The sequence below is a fragment of the Pteronotus mesoamericanus genome, unplaced genomic scaffold, assembly GCF_021234165.1.
Source record: "Pteronotus mesoamericanus isolate MK-2021 breed Mesoamerican mustached bat unplaced genomic scaffold, CSHL_Meso_final scaffold_232, whole genome shotgun sequence".
Taxonomy (NCBI): domain Eukaryota; kingdom Metazoa; phylum Chordata; class Mammalia; order Chiroptera; family Mormoopidae; genus Pteronotus; species Pteronotus mesoamericanus.
Window position 1 is genome coordinate 2,286,636 of NW_026555311.1, and position 16,589 is coordinate 2,303,224.

The 16,589-nt window shown below is 41.0% G+C and overlaps 1 protein-coding gene across 2 annotated transcripts in view; it reads left to right on the forward strand.

The window, feature by feature from the left end:
* Nucleotides 1–9,537: 9,537 nt before the first annotated feature.
* Nucleotides 9,538–16,589, forward strand: part of LARP4B (La ribonucleoprotein 4B) — a 79,863-nt gene continuing 72,811 nt past the window's right edge. For both annotated transcript variants that reach the window (XM_054591595.1, XM_054591597.1), the window contains exon 1: nt 9,538–9,814. The gene's annotated coding sequence lies outside the window, so the exon portion shown is untranslated. The remainder of the gene's footprint in view (nt 9,815–16,589) is intronic.

Below are 16,589 nucleotides of genomic sequence, written 5' to 3' on the forward strand. Positions count from 1 at the left end.
ATTCATACTACTGGACACAACTGAATCATATTTTTTCCATGCCTGAAAGAAACAGAACAAAATGTTTGCCTGTGTGTGTGTTTGTTGGCAAGATCGACTGGTTTCGTGGTGAAATGCTGATTCTTTTATCCTTTTCACCCTGGAGTAGGTTTACTTCTGGAGCCCAAAAGATAAAAGTATTGGAGTCAAAATTATAGCAGTTCTTACTTTCAGTTAGCTTTCACCCAAGTCCTCATCCCTGAATGTTTTTTAAAAAAGAAAAAAGTATATTTTTGAGTTTCTTTTTTTTTAATTTTTGGTCTAATATGTCTGCTCCATTTGGTCATAGTATAGTTTCTAGTTCAATTGTTTGGTTGAACAAATTGAGGAGATTTTACCCCAAGCAGCCATTCCCAACCTACTGCTTTATCACAGGAGTAATCTACCTCTCCCTACTTTTCCCCAGGAGGCTCAAGATTGCGAGAAGCTACTAAAAATGACCTGTGTCATCGCAGTCCCAGGCCAGTTGAACCACTGACACACAACTGTGCAACATTCGCCAGGGGTGCTACACAAACTGCTTAGCTACTCAGAAGCTCAAGGCAGCCAGATCTCCCCTCGGTATGGGCAGAGATGGTCCCGCATGTTAAAGTATTTGAGCCAAAGGCTAGAGAGAAGCTAAGTGGGTGAAGTCATTAAGATACAAACTAAGAAAAGGCCATGTGATGACAAAGTGAGAAGGCAGCTGTCGGAGCCATAAAACAGGATTTTACTAGAAACTGAATCTGCTGGAACCTTGATATTAGACTTCTAGCCTCTGGAACTGCAAGAAAATAATTCTGTTATTTAAACTATCCTTCCTGTGGTATCAGTTATGGTAGCCAGATATACTGGTAAATTACATTACTTAGAAAATTAGACACATGTTTTAACCTATTTCGCATTCTTTGGATAAGTCCAATGTAGTCATGCAGTATTTATCTTTTTTATATATTGCTTATGTGTTCAGTAGAAATCTGGGGAACATTTGTGGGATCATGTTAGAAGAAATGTAATTTTGAATAAGGTAAATTTAATAATATGGGCTGATCTTGCCACAGAAGAGGGAAGTATATACCATTGTAGATTGTTACTATGCATGAAGAGGCATAATAACACTTGAACTTATGCTGATAAGCTAATGATGCATGCTAAACTCAAGGGAACCACTTAAATAACAAATTTACAGCCAATAAGCCAACAAAGGAGATACATATCATAAAACATACCCAGTTACTCCAAAAGAAGGTAGAAAAAGGGAGCAAAGAACAAAAAGGATAAATAGGATATTACATGTTATTAATTTAAACCTAACCATGTTAATTCTCACATTAAATATAAATGAACTAAATACAATAAAAAGGCCCAACTAAATGGTGCCTACTAGAAACCCACTTTAAATATAAAGTCACAAATAGGTTAAAAGTAAAGCATGTTAATAGAGGTATGAAAAAGAAAAAGAAAAGCCCAAGTCAAATTTCTAGAAATAAAAACTTCAATCTCTGAGATAAAACATACACTGGATGGGATTAATGGCAGATCAGACATTGCAGAAAGAAAGATAAGTGAAATTAAAGACACGCCAGTAGAAACAATCGAAAATGAAACTCAGGGAGGAAAAAAGACTAAAATAGTATGAACAGTGCTTTAACCTATTTTATTAAGCAAAAGATCAGTGAACTTTATGACAAGGCAACACAAAATATAGAAACTCAAGTACAGAGAGAACAAAAGCTAATGAAAGCCTTTATTAAGAGGAAAAAATACCCCCAGATTGAGGAAATGAGACTCAAAGAACTGGGAACAACTTGCGAAGAGTTAGAGAGAGAAATGAGCTCCCCAGGTCCTAGACCCTTGTACGGCCTCGCATCAGCTATCACGATGAATTAGAGGACAAATGTTAAAAGAAGTGTTTATTTTCCTAACCTTTTAAGATTGTTTTAATAACTGAAGAAACTACCACACTAATTGTCTTTAAAATTATCAGAAAAGTAATTTGCTTACCTTAGTACATCCTCTTGGACAAATGTGTATTTATTTACAAAAATAACAATTATAAATACAGCCACATTGGGTATTAGGGCTTCAATATATAAATTTGGGGTGGATATAAACATTCAGTTCATAACAGACAGTAATGCTAAAATTTCTTTAAATCATGTTAAAAATATAACAATATAAAATATAAATTATAATCAAAATTTATAATATATGTTTACTAATATAACATATAAAATTGGGAGCATTTAAAAACCCATAAACATATGAATCAACAAATATTTACTGAGTTTCAAATTTTGTTCAATATTATCAACAATTTGCTGTCCACTAATCATGCATACAACTAGGACTATTATGTATCCCCTAAGGCTTAAAAGCATCAGAGAATCCACTTTCAGACACTAGCTTTTAAGAAACTGTTTATGGACTGATTTTAAAAAGAATATAAAGATGAGCATCAGCAGCAGAAACTGGAATAGAATGAAGCACTTTGAGATAAGACGCAAGGACCGAGTCAGGTGCAGGTGAGCCACGTCCAGCAAGCTGACTGCAGAGGCAGCACAGGGCAGGGGCAGCACTGCTCCAGGGGCCAGGAATAAAAATCCAAAGCACAAGGCTTAGGAGGAAGGGAAACTCATTTTCCTTTGAATACAAAAGACAGGCACCCATCCATCAAACTGGGAAGGGGCCAGTACGGAAGCTGAGGTTTGAATCCAAATCTGCTCACTCTAAGACCCATGCTCCCCTCCGCACGTTTTCTAAGGGCCTTAAACTTAAGTCCATGATGCTGAAGATTTCTACCTTCTCCTTGTTGTGAAAACTAACCAACTACCTACCAAAGAAGTGTGATGGGACAAACTGATATAACTGTATTAATTAGATTATTTAGATTTCCCTACTTAGAGTGAGGCAACCTTCGATATCCACATATGCTCATCTTCAGGTAAATTTGGAAGTTTTAGTCTCTAGTGACATGGTGTTAGGGGAGTAAATAATTACAGCTTCCAATGTGCAGAGGCTCACTGAGAATCCTAAAGTAAGGCAACAGTGTTGGTGGACAAGTCAGACTTTAGACTTCCTGTCTTTTGGTTCATTTTTTTCCTAATTCACATTTGTTACATACCAGAAAGACTGTGTTTTGGTCATTCTATTAATATTCTTCCTTGTTTTTGGAGGCCTTGGAGTCAGCTGAGTTTATGTCCTCCCCCTCACCCCACACTTCCTCTCTCCTCTCCATGCTCCATTCTCCCACTCAGGATGCCCTCTTCCTTCACCAGGAATATTGAGGAGCCAACTTTTTCTAACACCCCAGCCACACACAGCCCTATGATACTGGGTGCCAGGCATTTGCAGGTGCTAGGGATAACAGTGCCCCTGGTATCACGGGGCTTACAGGTAGGCAAGAAGATCAGAAACAACATTGCTGCTAAAATGGCATTGCTCTCCCGATCTCCTGCAGCATCTTACGTATCAGTTCTCAACATCCATCACCTTCACTGCCCACTTCTCCTGCACAGCTTTGTTAGTAAAATAAAAAAAAAAAAAAAGAGAGAGACTTTATAATGTCAATCTTAGCTCAACCAATCAACTCTCATTAAAAAGAAAACCTGACAGAAATCACTCCCATTCAGAATGAAGGCTAAAAACTGGCTTCTGATACACACTCTTGTGTATGTTCAAAATGCTCTCCTGGGAAAGGCACCGATGTATGTCTCACCATTGGACAAGACTTACAGGACGCGGGAGGCTGGCTGAGCCCAAGCCTCAAAATAATACATAACAGGCAAAGGTCCAGTTTACCATTTGAAAAAAGAATCAGGAACTTGGAATGGCTCAGCTGGTTAGTTCTCACGCAGGGTGTCACACAAGGCTCAGTTGAGAAGCAGCTTGGGCTGCATGTGATCTCACCAGAAGGTCGCGCTACAGCTGGAGGACCCACTTCCTAGGGGCCTCCATGACTTTGGCGGGAGCCGGGACCTGTCTAGAGCGGCTGGAGTGTCCGTATGACATGTTAGCAGGCTCCCTCAATGTGATAACCCAAGAGAGGGGACCATGGTTCCAAAAATGTCATTAGACCATGAAATTAAAAGAACCTCCTATATTTGTGATGATCTATAGGGGTTCCCTATCCATCCAAAGCTGAATATTAGTAATACTCCCACTCTTAGATATAGTAACCAACAACCTTCTACACTTTGCAGAGGCTGTTCCACCTGAAAGAGAACCAACCTCCAGAACAGTCTCTTTTGACCTTTGGCTTGAGTGTGTGCAAATATGATGTTTAGGAAAGATTTTTTTAAAATAAATTATTTGGGGGGAACTGGGAGCTAGGAAAATGGATCTGGTCCAGAGAGAAGAAATGGCATAGGGAGAAGCATATCGAAATCTGGTTCTGGAAAAAATGAGGGGGTCAGGCTTCTAAGAGGGGCTAGGAGTTTAATCTGAGAAGTTCCTTCCCCTTCTGTACCTTTATCTTTCTGTATCCCCTACTATACTCTCCTATTTTCCTTAACATAATTATGTCCTCCATTCCATTTCTAAGCTGTCTCCATCAGATACTTCTCATAATAAATCTGGATCTAAACTGGCCAAGAGAAAATAGACATGACTAACAAATATATGAGAATGTGCTCAAATACACTAATTAACATAATATAAATTAAGGCAAAATAAATATTATGCAATAGTGGATTACTCTAACACCAACTGGAATAGCAAACACCTAAAAGGAATAGCAATGTCATGGGGAATTGGGACTCTTCATATTCATCTATTTTCTGATGGGAGCAGGGGAAGGACTTCCATCAGTAAGATATGTGGCAACCTTAGATTAGAAAAGCAGGCTGAGTCCCTAAAATCTGTAAAAGTGACTTAGTAGTAAAGAGGATATCTCCAGTATTCATTTTCTCCCAAGCACAGTCCTCACAAACCACTTTTATAGACCTCACCACTTCTCCAACCTGCTAGTCAACCTCATTTTCGGCAAACGACCTGACCTGAAAGTCCAGGGTCTGAGCTCCCTTCACCTTAGAGCATAGAGTTCTGCTTCTCTGCTCACCACCTAAGCCTAGTCAAGATTTTGTCTAGTCAAGATCTTAAGGCCCTACTTTCCACCCAACATTCAATACTTTGTAGTATTTAGACCAACATCTAGTTGTCACCTAAACTCAACTTCTAAGTGAAACTATCTTTTCAAAGTTTTCTAATTGCCGTCAGGATGCAGTCAAATCTCCTTGTTTTGGTGTTGACCGTCACAACCTGGGACTCACCTGCATGTCTTGTTTTGCGTATCACCTCTCGCTGCCTCCCCATCATGCACTGTGATACATACTCCAGTTTTCTCACTGTTCTCCATATAAGCCAAGCTCATGCTATCTTCCCAGTCCAGAAACTCATCAGTCCTTGAAGTCCCAACAATGCAAGCTAAGTCCTCTCCCTACCCCGGTGTCCGTATAACTTACTTTTAGAGTAACACAATTTGTCTTTTGATTTATTATTTTTGTTATACATTGTCTTGGTCATAGTATCTCATCTCCCCCGCCAAACACTGTAATATCTTTGAGAGCACAGCCTACATCATATGTAGCATTTCTTTTGTATACTTACAAAAACAAGTTTTTGTTGTATACCCCTTAACAAATAACATCATGCTCAAGATCAAAACAGGGGCTTTACAGGCGTTCGCTGAACAGTCCTGTTTTGGGGGATGTTTAGAGGAGCATACCAAGAACAGCCACATGCACCTGCATTTCAGCAAACACATTAGGATATGGTAATAGGACCAAGGCCTCAATTCTGAAAGAATTCTAATTTCAAGTAGACTTAAAATAACTCCCATCTTCATTCACAAATGTTATATAACCAGAGCTGAACCCCTAGAACACACTAATGTCTTCAGGGATAATTGAAGCTGTTCTTTTCTGAGCACAAATGTCAGCCTGACTGGGTTTTATCAGAGAACAATAGATTAAGTCTTGTTAAGTCTTTATATAGAAAGCTATTTTTTCCCATTTTGCTATGTTAAGCAACGTATAGCAAAAAAATTTCCACTGAGTGAAATTGGAGGTTTCCACAAAGGGACTTCCATTCTGCTGACAGAAAATGCAAAACATTATGGTATAGTGGGAAACACACCCTATCTGGAGGTCTAGTCTGGCTTTCTACTGACTATCATGGGAATCTTGGGCAGATTGTTTTATATCTCTGAGGTTCACTTTCCTAATCAATAAAATGGAAATGAAGGTAACTTATACATGTTATTTACCCTTTTATTTATATTTCTTAGTATGGACTCATGTGCTCTTTTAAAAAAAATGGGTTCTAATATATTACTGTCATTATCCATTTTGATATTTTCACCTAACTTTGACTAAGCCAGTTCCTTATTGTATTTCTATCTGGGTGGCTTTTGAGGGCCAGAGATCCTCCAGAGCTTAAAACTTCTGACGAGTCTCCTCTTACCTCATCATAAAGTCCTGACTCACTCTTAAATTGAAACATTTTAAGGGGCCCACAAGACCCTTGGGGTTCTTGCCTTGCTTATCCCTTTGAGCTCTTGTGCCCACCCTTCCTCCTTATCAACTTCACTTTATGCTATGGCATGTTCAAACCCTTCTCTTCTCTGCCCAGGACTAGCCTCTCCCTCCCTGCTGAGAGGTTTGCTGGCCTGCCCTCTGCTCCTGTCTCTCTAACTTTGGCTTAGTTATCACTTCCTGATTCCTTCCCAAGCTGGCTTCAGCGCCTGCCATATGTTTGCTACCTGGACACTCTGTGCCCACTCCATAGTCATTCTTACTCTTCATTATCCCTCACTGCTCATCTTCCTTTTGGTCTATGCTGCTGTGCATCTCCCCAGCACTTAGCTCAGCTCCCTGGGGCAAAGTAAAGTAGGGACTTGCTAAGTGTTTAATTCATGGGTAAATGGATAGTTCCAGATCATTTGGAATAAAGTTTGAGCACTGCAAATGAGTTTGCTAACATATAGGTAATTTCCAATGATGATACACACCATGGAGAAAAGGTTTATTTTTCACAGGAAATAAAAGAATGTTCTCATATATTAGCTGAAATTTAGGCTTTTACTAAGAGAATGTTTTGCTTTTTTCATTGGTTAATTCAACAGACATTTTTCGGAGGTCCTGTGTGTCCACTCTCCACATGGTGCTAGATATCATACTTACTGGTTTCTTGCCTTGTTCTGCATAGTCATGTAAACATCATTTTAACAGTTTTAACAGAGCTATGAACAGACTGCTAAGAGCACCCAGAAGGGAAATGGTCTATGTAAAAGGAAAAGATTTATGGTTGACATTTGAGCTGAAGCTTGAGAAATCATCTAGATTTTACCAGAAGTGGAAGCAGAGAAAGGATGCTTCCAGCAGAGGGAAAAGTGCTGATGAAGGACACTGAAGGACCACAGTCCTCAGGAATGAAAAGAAACCCCATGCTCAACTTCGGGAATAGCAAACCTCCGGGAACACACAATCCTGTTTTGTTCTGGCCTTTAACAGGTCTCACCATTCACTCTGGTTATTGTCAGTTGATGTGCCTTTCAGTAACCGGTAAGGTCCTACAGTGTAAAGCCTGTGTGTTATTCCTATCTGCACTCAATAACTACAACAGACTTTGAAATGCTTCTTACTCAAGTGTGATTGAAAGGCTAGGGTATCTAACCCTAGGACTGAAAAAGAGATGGACAGGACAGGCTGAAGCAGACTAGGGTCTTCTAGTCCATGGAACATAATGTGGACTTCACCCTTTGGGGAGGACAACAGGTCTTGACTCACAGGTGGATTGTGTGGAGGCTCTTAAACGAAACCTCTGCTGGCATGATGAATGATGGGGTGAGACCAGGAAGAAGAGACCAGTCTCCATGCTATGAAACATTGGGAAAGGAGCACTGCAAAACCATGCTTAGGGGGAGAAGGAAAGAGTTTTTAGGTAGGATAGATAGGTAGGAGTTGTAACTGCTTGATGCAGGTTTGATAAGTTTATGTTAAAATGTTTTTTTTCAGACTTGATCTTATCTTTTAAGTAGAAATGCCATAAAAATCTGTTTTATGTTATAACCTCACATACCAAGGTGAAAATGAGTGTTTCATTTGAAACAGGTGAAAAAAAAATCATAGGGGAACAAAAAGCCCAGTGTCAAGTGTTCAGGAAGGATCACATGACATGGACAGAAAGTAAGAGATACCATTAAAATATATTCTCCTAACATTTAGGTTTTTAGTCTTTTTTACAATTGAGGAACTTGTTTGTATAGCAAAAACACGAAAGTCTAATTTACCAACTTTGGAGAATTCTCAATCGTTCATAGGTAGACCACATCACTGGGTCCAGGGCTAATGTCAAGGATCCAGAGTAAAGGCGTTGGTTTGAAAGGTTACAAGTGGACGTAAGTACAAGAGGCACCTGAGAAGGGCTCTGCAACATATCCAAGGTTCTCTTGGAAAGTGAGCTTTCAATGCTGGGATTCCCTGCCCCCCTAAAATATGTACATGATTTCAGTGCTAGGAGAAAACTTGTCTTACATGATTATTCTCCTTAAAGACAGTATTATGAATATCATTATCTAACTTACAAATTAAGTCTTAGAACTAGGATGTGACAACATGTCACAAAGCAGGAAGCACCTACACTGATGGCAACACTGTGACCCTCCCGATAGATACATGTAAGTCCACAAGGCAGAATACTTCAGCAGGAACAATTAAGAAGCATGGGTGCACCACAAGTCTGGACAGAGTGACCCAGAAAACCTTTGTAATAGGGGTTAAATCCTGCAATTTGGTTTAATTCGTATATATAATATATATTATAATTTTACATATATATATATATAGAATCTATACCATCAATAACCAGTTAGGACAGGTATGCAGGAAGTCGGGCAGCGAGCTCAAGGGAGGTGTACATGCTTTTCTTTTCTTTCTTTCTCCCCATATAATGGGTCAAAGGTGGGTGACATATTGTCGTATCTGGGAAGATACCCGAATTTTCAGCACTCCCCCTGAAATCTCTGAGAAAGTTGCTGACCGGCCGAGGAGTGAGGAGAGACTGAAGGCACCTGCGACCCGACTGCCTTCTTCTCAGCGTGCTCGTGCGATTACCAGACCTCCACCGGGTTTTCCGACCGCCAGGATAGGGCTGGAATAGCAGGAGCGCAGGGGTGCGGTCCACGGGTGAGAAGATCAAGGGTCGTACTCTCCTCGACTAGCTCGCTTCCGAGGCACGGGACCGCGGGGCGAAGTTGGGAAACGTGCAAGGGGCGGGGCAGCGTGCCTGGGGCGGGGCCCGGCTGCGTGCGCGCCCGCGCCAATCACAGGTGCCGGAGGAACGGGCGCGCGTGCGCGGAGAGGCCGGGTGAAGGGGGCGGGTTGAACGTCGCGCGCGGCCAATTAGAGCCGGCGCGCCTCCATTACGTAGGGCGCTCCCGTATTCCGAGCGCCAGTCGGCGGCCCGGCGGGAGAGTGCGCGAGCGCGCGGGGGCGCGGGGGCGCGGGCGCGCGGGGCGGGATTTCCGCCGAGTCCCGGAAGCGGGAGCTGTGTGTTCTCATGCGAACGGGAAGGAGCGTTGGGGCGCCGGAGTCGCGAGGTTGAGACATTTTCGGGCCCGAAACGGGAAGTAGCTGCCGCCGCCCGCCGCCAGCCCGCGCCGCGTCGTCCCCCGCCGCTCGCCCGGGCCGGCCGCGCCCCTGCTCCCGCCCCTCCCTCACGGCCCGTCCGCGTGTGGCGCGGTCACCGGGCACCGGGGCTGCGGCGGTCGGCGGCCGGGCGGCGGCGGCGCTGACAGGTGAGCGCGGCCACCGTGCAGGTCTCAGGCCCTATCTCTCTCCCTCCCCTCCACCTCTCCGCGCCCGCCTGCCTCGGACCCGCGCCGCGCCCGCCTGTCACGGGCCGCCATCTTCCCCGAGGACGCGGCCGGCAGGGCGGCGGGCAGGACCGGGCCGGACAGAGCTGGGTGGCGGGCAGGGCGGCGGCGGCTTGCAGGGTCAGAGTACAGGCTGAGGCCGGGGTTTGTGCGGGGTCCGGGCAGGGCAGGGGTCCGGGTAGGGCCGGGGTCAGGGTAGGACCGGGCCGGGGGGCTGGCGGGGCTGCTGCTGGGCAGGGGCACGGCCGGGGTCGCAGCTCGGCGGCCGGGTAGGGCTGGAGTCGCAACCCTGGGTCCGGGCAAGGCTGGGGTCCCAGCAGGAGTGGGGTCTGGAGTCCGAGCAGGACAGGGTAGGGTCCGGGCCCCGCCGTGGGTCTGGCCCGCACTGCGACGGCCTCGCCCTGCCCTCCGCCCCGGAGTCCGGGGCCGCCGGCCGGCGGCGCGGGGAGGGGACAGGGTCATTCGGACCAGGAAGTGGGGATCCTGTTGCTTGGTATGTGTTTGGGAAGCTTCCGTTCTCTCGACAGGCCTGAGCAGAGGCAGATTCTGAAAGAATTAACCAAAAAAATAAAAAATAAAAAAAAAATCAAATCTGAGTAAGTCCCGTGTGGAATATAGGGCCAGGGGACACGGTCGAGAGAAGGAGACAGGTGAGGAATCTCTTACCACCTGCTTCTCGGTCGTGTCCAGTGGGAACGTAAAGTTAAGAGTTAAGACTTAAGTATAACTTCGTATTGCAATTCTTCGTGCACTTAGTATTACTTCCCCCCCTCTCTCTTTTTCCCCCCCTGTAAAATGGTGTTTAATTTTGGCTGACCTGAAACTTGAGGAAATTATCTGTAGGGTGGGTCTTATGCTTTAGAAAGCCCCTCCCTGCAATGTCCTAATCTTAAGTGAAGTTTGAAGTTTCACGTAACTGAAGGAACGGAAGGATTTCCCTGGGCCGTGTAGGGAATTTGGCTTTTAAATGTGAGGGATTTTAGGAAAGATAATGGCAACTTGAAGACGAATATGGTTAAGTAAACTTACAAGTTATTTTCCTTTTTAAAAGTTTTTTCTCTTTCGATATTTAGCTGGTCTCTTAAGTTGTATTAAGTATTTAAAACGCACTTGAAATAGGTGCTAAGTTGTATTTTGCAAAGACCAAGGGGAGGGGTGGAGTAAGGGTGATGTTCACTTCTCTGTGGTGGTCAGATAGTATGTGCAATGTGCAATTTCCATGCTTCCCCACCTGCCTGGCTCCCTCTAATTTACAGTCCGGGTAATTTACAGAAGTTGAAATGGTTGTGACTCTTCAACTTCTCTCTGTGTTTAATATACTGAAAGGCAGTTTTATGATCAAGCTATAAGACATTGCTTGACTGAAGTTTGCCTGAGTTTAAAGTGAAATAATTTCTGAAAGTCATCAGATTAGGAAGTTTATTCAACCATAAATTTGATTTGTGTACTTCTTTTGAAACTTGTGTTTGGTTAGGAATAAATTTCATCCTGTATTTTGAAAAGTTAATGTGAGATGACTTACTTATGTGAAATAATGGCATAGCTTCTTATTGATTAGAAATTATCCTCTTGGTGCTTCACTTCATCTCTAAGAGGGAGATGGATAATATCAGCCTCACAAGGCTGTTGTAACATGTTGACGTTGGCTGTTTTTACTATTTTTTTAATTACTGAGATTCTTATTAAGAATTTTTAAAATGGTGCTTACCATATTACTATTTTCAATATTCTTTTTGTGATCTTCAATTTTAAATTATTAAGAGAGATTTTTTGTTTTGTTTTGTTTTCCCTTCATCACATGTGTCTGGGCAGAGAAATCAGGTTCTGAGGACAGAATGTATGTTTGGAGAAAGGAATCATACTATGTTTGAGTAGGCACCACAGAGAAAAAAGATGATAATATGGGCACAAAAGTTTCTAGCACTCACTTTAACATGTTTTATGGAAGAGTATCTGAAATTAAATGGTAGCACATTCAGGGAAAAATTTGATATTATTTATTGTTACTAGGGACTGAGTTTTTTAATGTAAATTGAGATTTGGAGATTTTTATTGAACTTAATTTGGTTTTCATAAATAAGCACAAAGTTTGACCAATACATAAACTCTATGGAAATAAATGTTACTTAGTAATTTGTTTTTATAAAGCAATCAAAGAAATTCTAAAATATTTAACTACAAGTTTGCAACATCAAGTTGCTAATGGTAGTAAGTAACATTGTCTGCCCTGCTACTCTACATGGATTTGCAACAATATTTACAAGTTTTTGTAGCAATACACCCCTTGGTTGATGTTACTAATCAAGAAGTGGCGATGTTACTAATCAAGAAGTGGCCATGTTACAAATCAAGAAGTGGCAGGGGAAACTCCTTTCACTCTTTCTTGAGTGTCATGCTGGAGTTCATACTTTCTGTATAACTAGGATTATAATCTGGGTCTAATTTTAGTAATGTGTTATCTTTATGATACTCCCTTGAGATAGCAAAAAGCTGTATAGACATGCTAGTTTAAATCCACTTGCTGTTCTAATGTTAAAGGCACAAGTTTTAAATATGCTTTCATCAACACACGCTTGTACTCTTGCAGAGTTCTCATGTTTAAGGACTTCTTTTTTTCAGATTGGTAATTGCAAGAAAATCTCTGAGTGTATTCCTGTAATTTTTCCTGTAAGACTATTTACTTAACCTTTTACTAATGTAGAGAAGAAAACAGTGATGTTGCGTTTATGAAAAATATATTGTTAAAAAACACACCACTGTAGGGGTTTTGTTGTTTATGCTCTTTTGTAAAACTATTACTGTAAAGAGTTCTTTTTCTGTAAAAGCTAATTTTAGAATACGCAGTGAATGAGGCACTGCTTTCTGAAAGGGTTAAACTCAACAGAGATGATGTTAGTTTAGTTTAAACTTTTTACTTCTAGTTGTTCTACTGGCTGATGATTAGAAAGTGAATTTCTTTATTGGTATCTGAAATTGTAAAGTAGGAAGCCATTAGGCTCTCTCATTAAAAGAAGGATCATAATTCCAACATGGACATGTTTTTTTCCTAGGGTTCTAATGATTTATTTTTCTGAGTGTAACATGTCTTCCTTAGGAACAGGGAAAATTAACTTAGCTTATATTTCCTTCCCACTTCAACTCCTCAAGCCCCTATACCTTTTATCCCTTCAATGTCTTTATAAACACTATCTTTTCATAATTTTTATGGTGAAGCTGCTGTGACTCCTGTTTAATCATGAAGGGTTACAGGTGAATGAAGCCACTACTTTTGCTTCTCTGTCAGGGTCTGGTTCCTTCTTTAGTGTCAGCCCTAATCCCTGGTAGTGAGACCTGGGCCACAGAGTGCATTGTGTAACATGGAGGACATTTGATATTTACTTGAATTTGAAAGCATGCTATTTAATTTGTTGGGCGGGGGAGATTTGATAATCATCAAGACAGTCAATCTTCACTGAAAATGTTCTTTATGAAATCTGATATGTGAAAGTTTTGGATTATAAACTGATAAATTACCATGGTATTTATTTGCATGATAAAGATAAAATACTCTCTTTTATTTACACTGTGTTACTTAACTACAGTCAGAGGTTGCTTTAAAGGTATATCCTGATTGTTAGGACCTTTTAAAAAACTCCTTAGTGACTGTCCCCTGCCTAAATTAGAATGCCCAGGCCCCTTAGGACAGAGGACCTGGCCCCATGGGGCCTTTCATCTCTGCCTTCTCCTTGCTGCCAGGGCCACCTTTGGTCAACATATGCAGACCACAGCCTCTTGCCCCTCCTAGAACCATGGTGTTGCCTTTGCTCTCCATAGTTTCTATGCCTGAAATTCATTGTCTTCCTTTAATCTATCCTTATAAAGGTATTTCAGGAGTCCTTTAGGAACCCTTTCCTTCATTTCTGAGGTGGTGCTGAGTGCTTTCCTGTTTCCATAGTATCCTAGGCATGGCACCTAATTAATTAATGGAAGTTCCTTGTGGGTGAGATCCTTTTATGTGTGCAATCTCTTTGCTCAGTCCAGGGCCAAGTACACTATAGATGTTTAGTAAATTTTGTTCAACTAGAGGGATAAAGGCACCTAAAGACACCTCCCATCTTAGCTTTAGAGAAATTATTTGTAGATCATGCATTTGCATACTTTTAATAAAAAAACAGGAAGATATTCACTAGAAAAGGGTGCAACAGAAAGTGCATAAAAATTATATTTATAAAATGTAACTGACTTGATAGTTGCATGTAGTGCATTACAGTACTGTTTCAGGTGGAGTAATTTATGTGACCTAGATTATTATACTTTTTCTGTCTTTAAAAATGTTCCTCCTTTTAATAACAAATATTTCTTACCTTTATTTTACTTTAAGATTAAAACAAGTTTTATTAACCAAAAACAAAGCAATTATAATAATGAAAATGTAGTTTTAAACGTAAGTGGATCCCCCCTTAAGAATCATTGTTACAGGTCCTGATAGGAGGAGGGCCACTGAGAAAAAAAAGGATTCCTTACTTGAGCAGCTATTTTTGATCAAACACTAGCAATACAGTGACAAATGGTACCAGGACTTTTTTTCTAAGGCTGTGGTCTAGAAGAAATTAGTAAAATGAATTGTTTTATTTAAAGGAACGTAAACTGGCATTTGGACTCTCAAAGCTTCTGTACATTAAACTTCTTGATCACTCTCAACTCCTCACTTCCTTGACCCAGTGCTATTATGACAGGCCATTTATTGTAGCATATCCTGTGGCAGACACCCCTCATTTCCCTGCTTTATTTTTCTGTGTAGCACTTCTTACATTATAATATGCCATGTAATTCCCATATTTTATGTATAATCTGTCTTCTTGTACTTCGTTGTAAACTTTTGAGGTAGAGAGTTTCTGTCTTATTTATTGATAGTAAACCGGATCTTAAAGTGGTATATGGTATGAACTAAATAACTTATGAGTAAACGTCAGGGTTATAATGATGAACAAAAGGGATATATTGCCCACCTTTTTGGAGCTTGCTGTCCACTGAGGCAGGTAGATAGTCAAATAATTGGATATGATGGTAGGCTTTGCTGAGATCACCCAGTAAGGCCTTAAGGGATCTGGAGCCTTTCTTCCCAAAGGAACAGTAGGATGGGGAAGAAGAGAGAGCCTTCTAGGCAGAGGATAAGTGTGCAGACAGAGCTGGGGAGAGCCAGAATGATTTGGAGGAACTAATTTGAATGAGACTGAGTCAGGGGGAAGGACCGGAAGAGGTGGCAGCTACATCATACTGGGCCTGAAAGGTCCTGGCATATGTGAGAATTTTGCTTTCTCTCTCTCTCTCTCTCTCTCTCTCTCTCTCTCTCTCTCTCTCTCTCTCTCTCTCTCGATATATCGGGAACAGCTGGAGGTTTTAAACCAGCCTTGCCTTTTTAAAGTGACCATTCTGCTTTGTGGAGAGTGGCATGGAGGGGGAGGAATGGGCACACACAGACGAGTATTACGTGGCCCCAAGGTGGAGAGCCCTCTTGTTTCCACTGTGTTTATTATCACAGTGGAAAAGGCCAAGCCCTGCTTGATTTGAGGAGTAGCTTGCTCAGAACCCCTTTCATTTCTATTACGCGTAATAGTGCATGTCTAAAAAAAATAGTTTTAGATTATGCCTTAAATTGGCTAGCATTTTTCAGTTTTTTAAAGTATATTGTTATTTCAGCTTTTATTAAGGCAGACTAATTAACAAGATTCCTTTTTTGGAAACATCTTTGTAAAATGAGAACATTCTGTTTTTAGAATTCAGAAAGCTTTGTTTTATTGTCAAAACTCAAGATAAGGGGATAAAAAACACTGACCAATTTGATACAAGTTTACAAGTTGTGTTAAATATTTCCTTTTCAAGTATTTTTTTTTCCAGAAAATATCAAGTCTTTTAAAATCTTTTCTTTAAAGACTCTATACTTCCTGGACACAATTGTGTTCTTTCTCTTTGTTGATTATATTATAGTATTTCTATGTTTCATTGTTGAGATTTTATCATCTGTTTAATTTCTGCTTTATCATATACACATGATCTCCACACAAACTGTATATAGTAGTGTAATCCATTACTGCCTAGTTTATCACAACTTTGTGTAGTCAGAGAATACCAGGAACCTTTAAAAGTAGACTTGAAGTCCCAGTGGAAAGTTACCTTTTAAAAATCTAGACATTTGGAAGTCAACAGCATTTTCTCGTGTTTTTAGCAGGTACATAAAAATAAAAACATTCAAACAATTGATGGTATATGCTAACTGTCATTTAGTGTGGAAGCTTAACTTGAAAACCTTTTTGGGTGAAATTTTCCCTGTCATTATTGTAAGGTCCATGTTCCTTTTTTATTAATATCTGAATTTTTAATGATACTTGTTATCAGACTAGAATCTGATTCTGGTTTCCCTTCAGTGGGTCATTTGGAGTACAGAACATTGTACAAATGAGTAACTGATGAATCAGTAATGTTTTCTTCTTTGCACCTTAGATATATAGGGAGGGGAAGAGTGATCAGTGAAGACCAAAGGGCGAAGTGAATAAGGCAGTTGACAGAAGTTGCTCTCTCTACCTGTGTTTTTCATGGCTCCTCCTGTTTCTTTTATGCTCTGGAAGGAGAGAATAGAGTTGCTAAGTAAAACTACAGAACATTCAGGCATGTAGCATTTAAGGCTCTGTAACTTGTGGAACACCAGTTACAGAGTGAA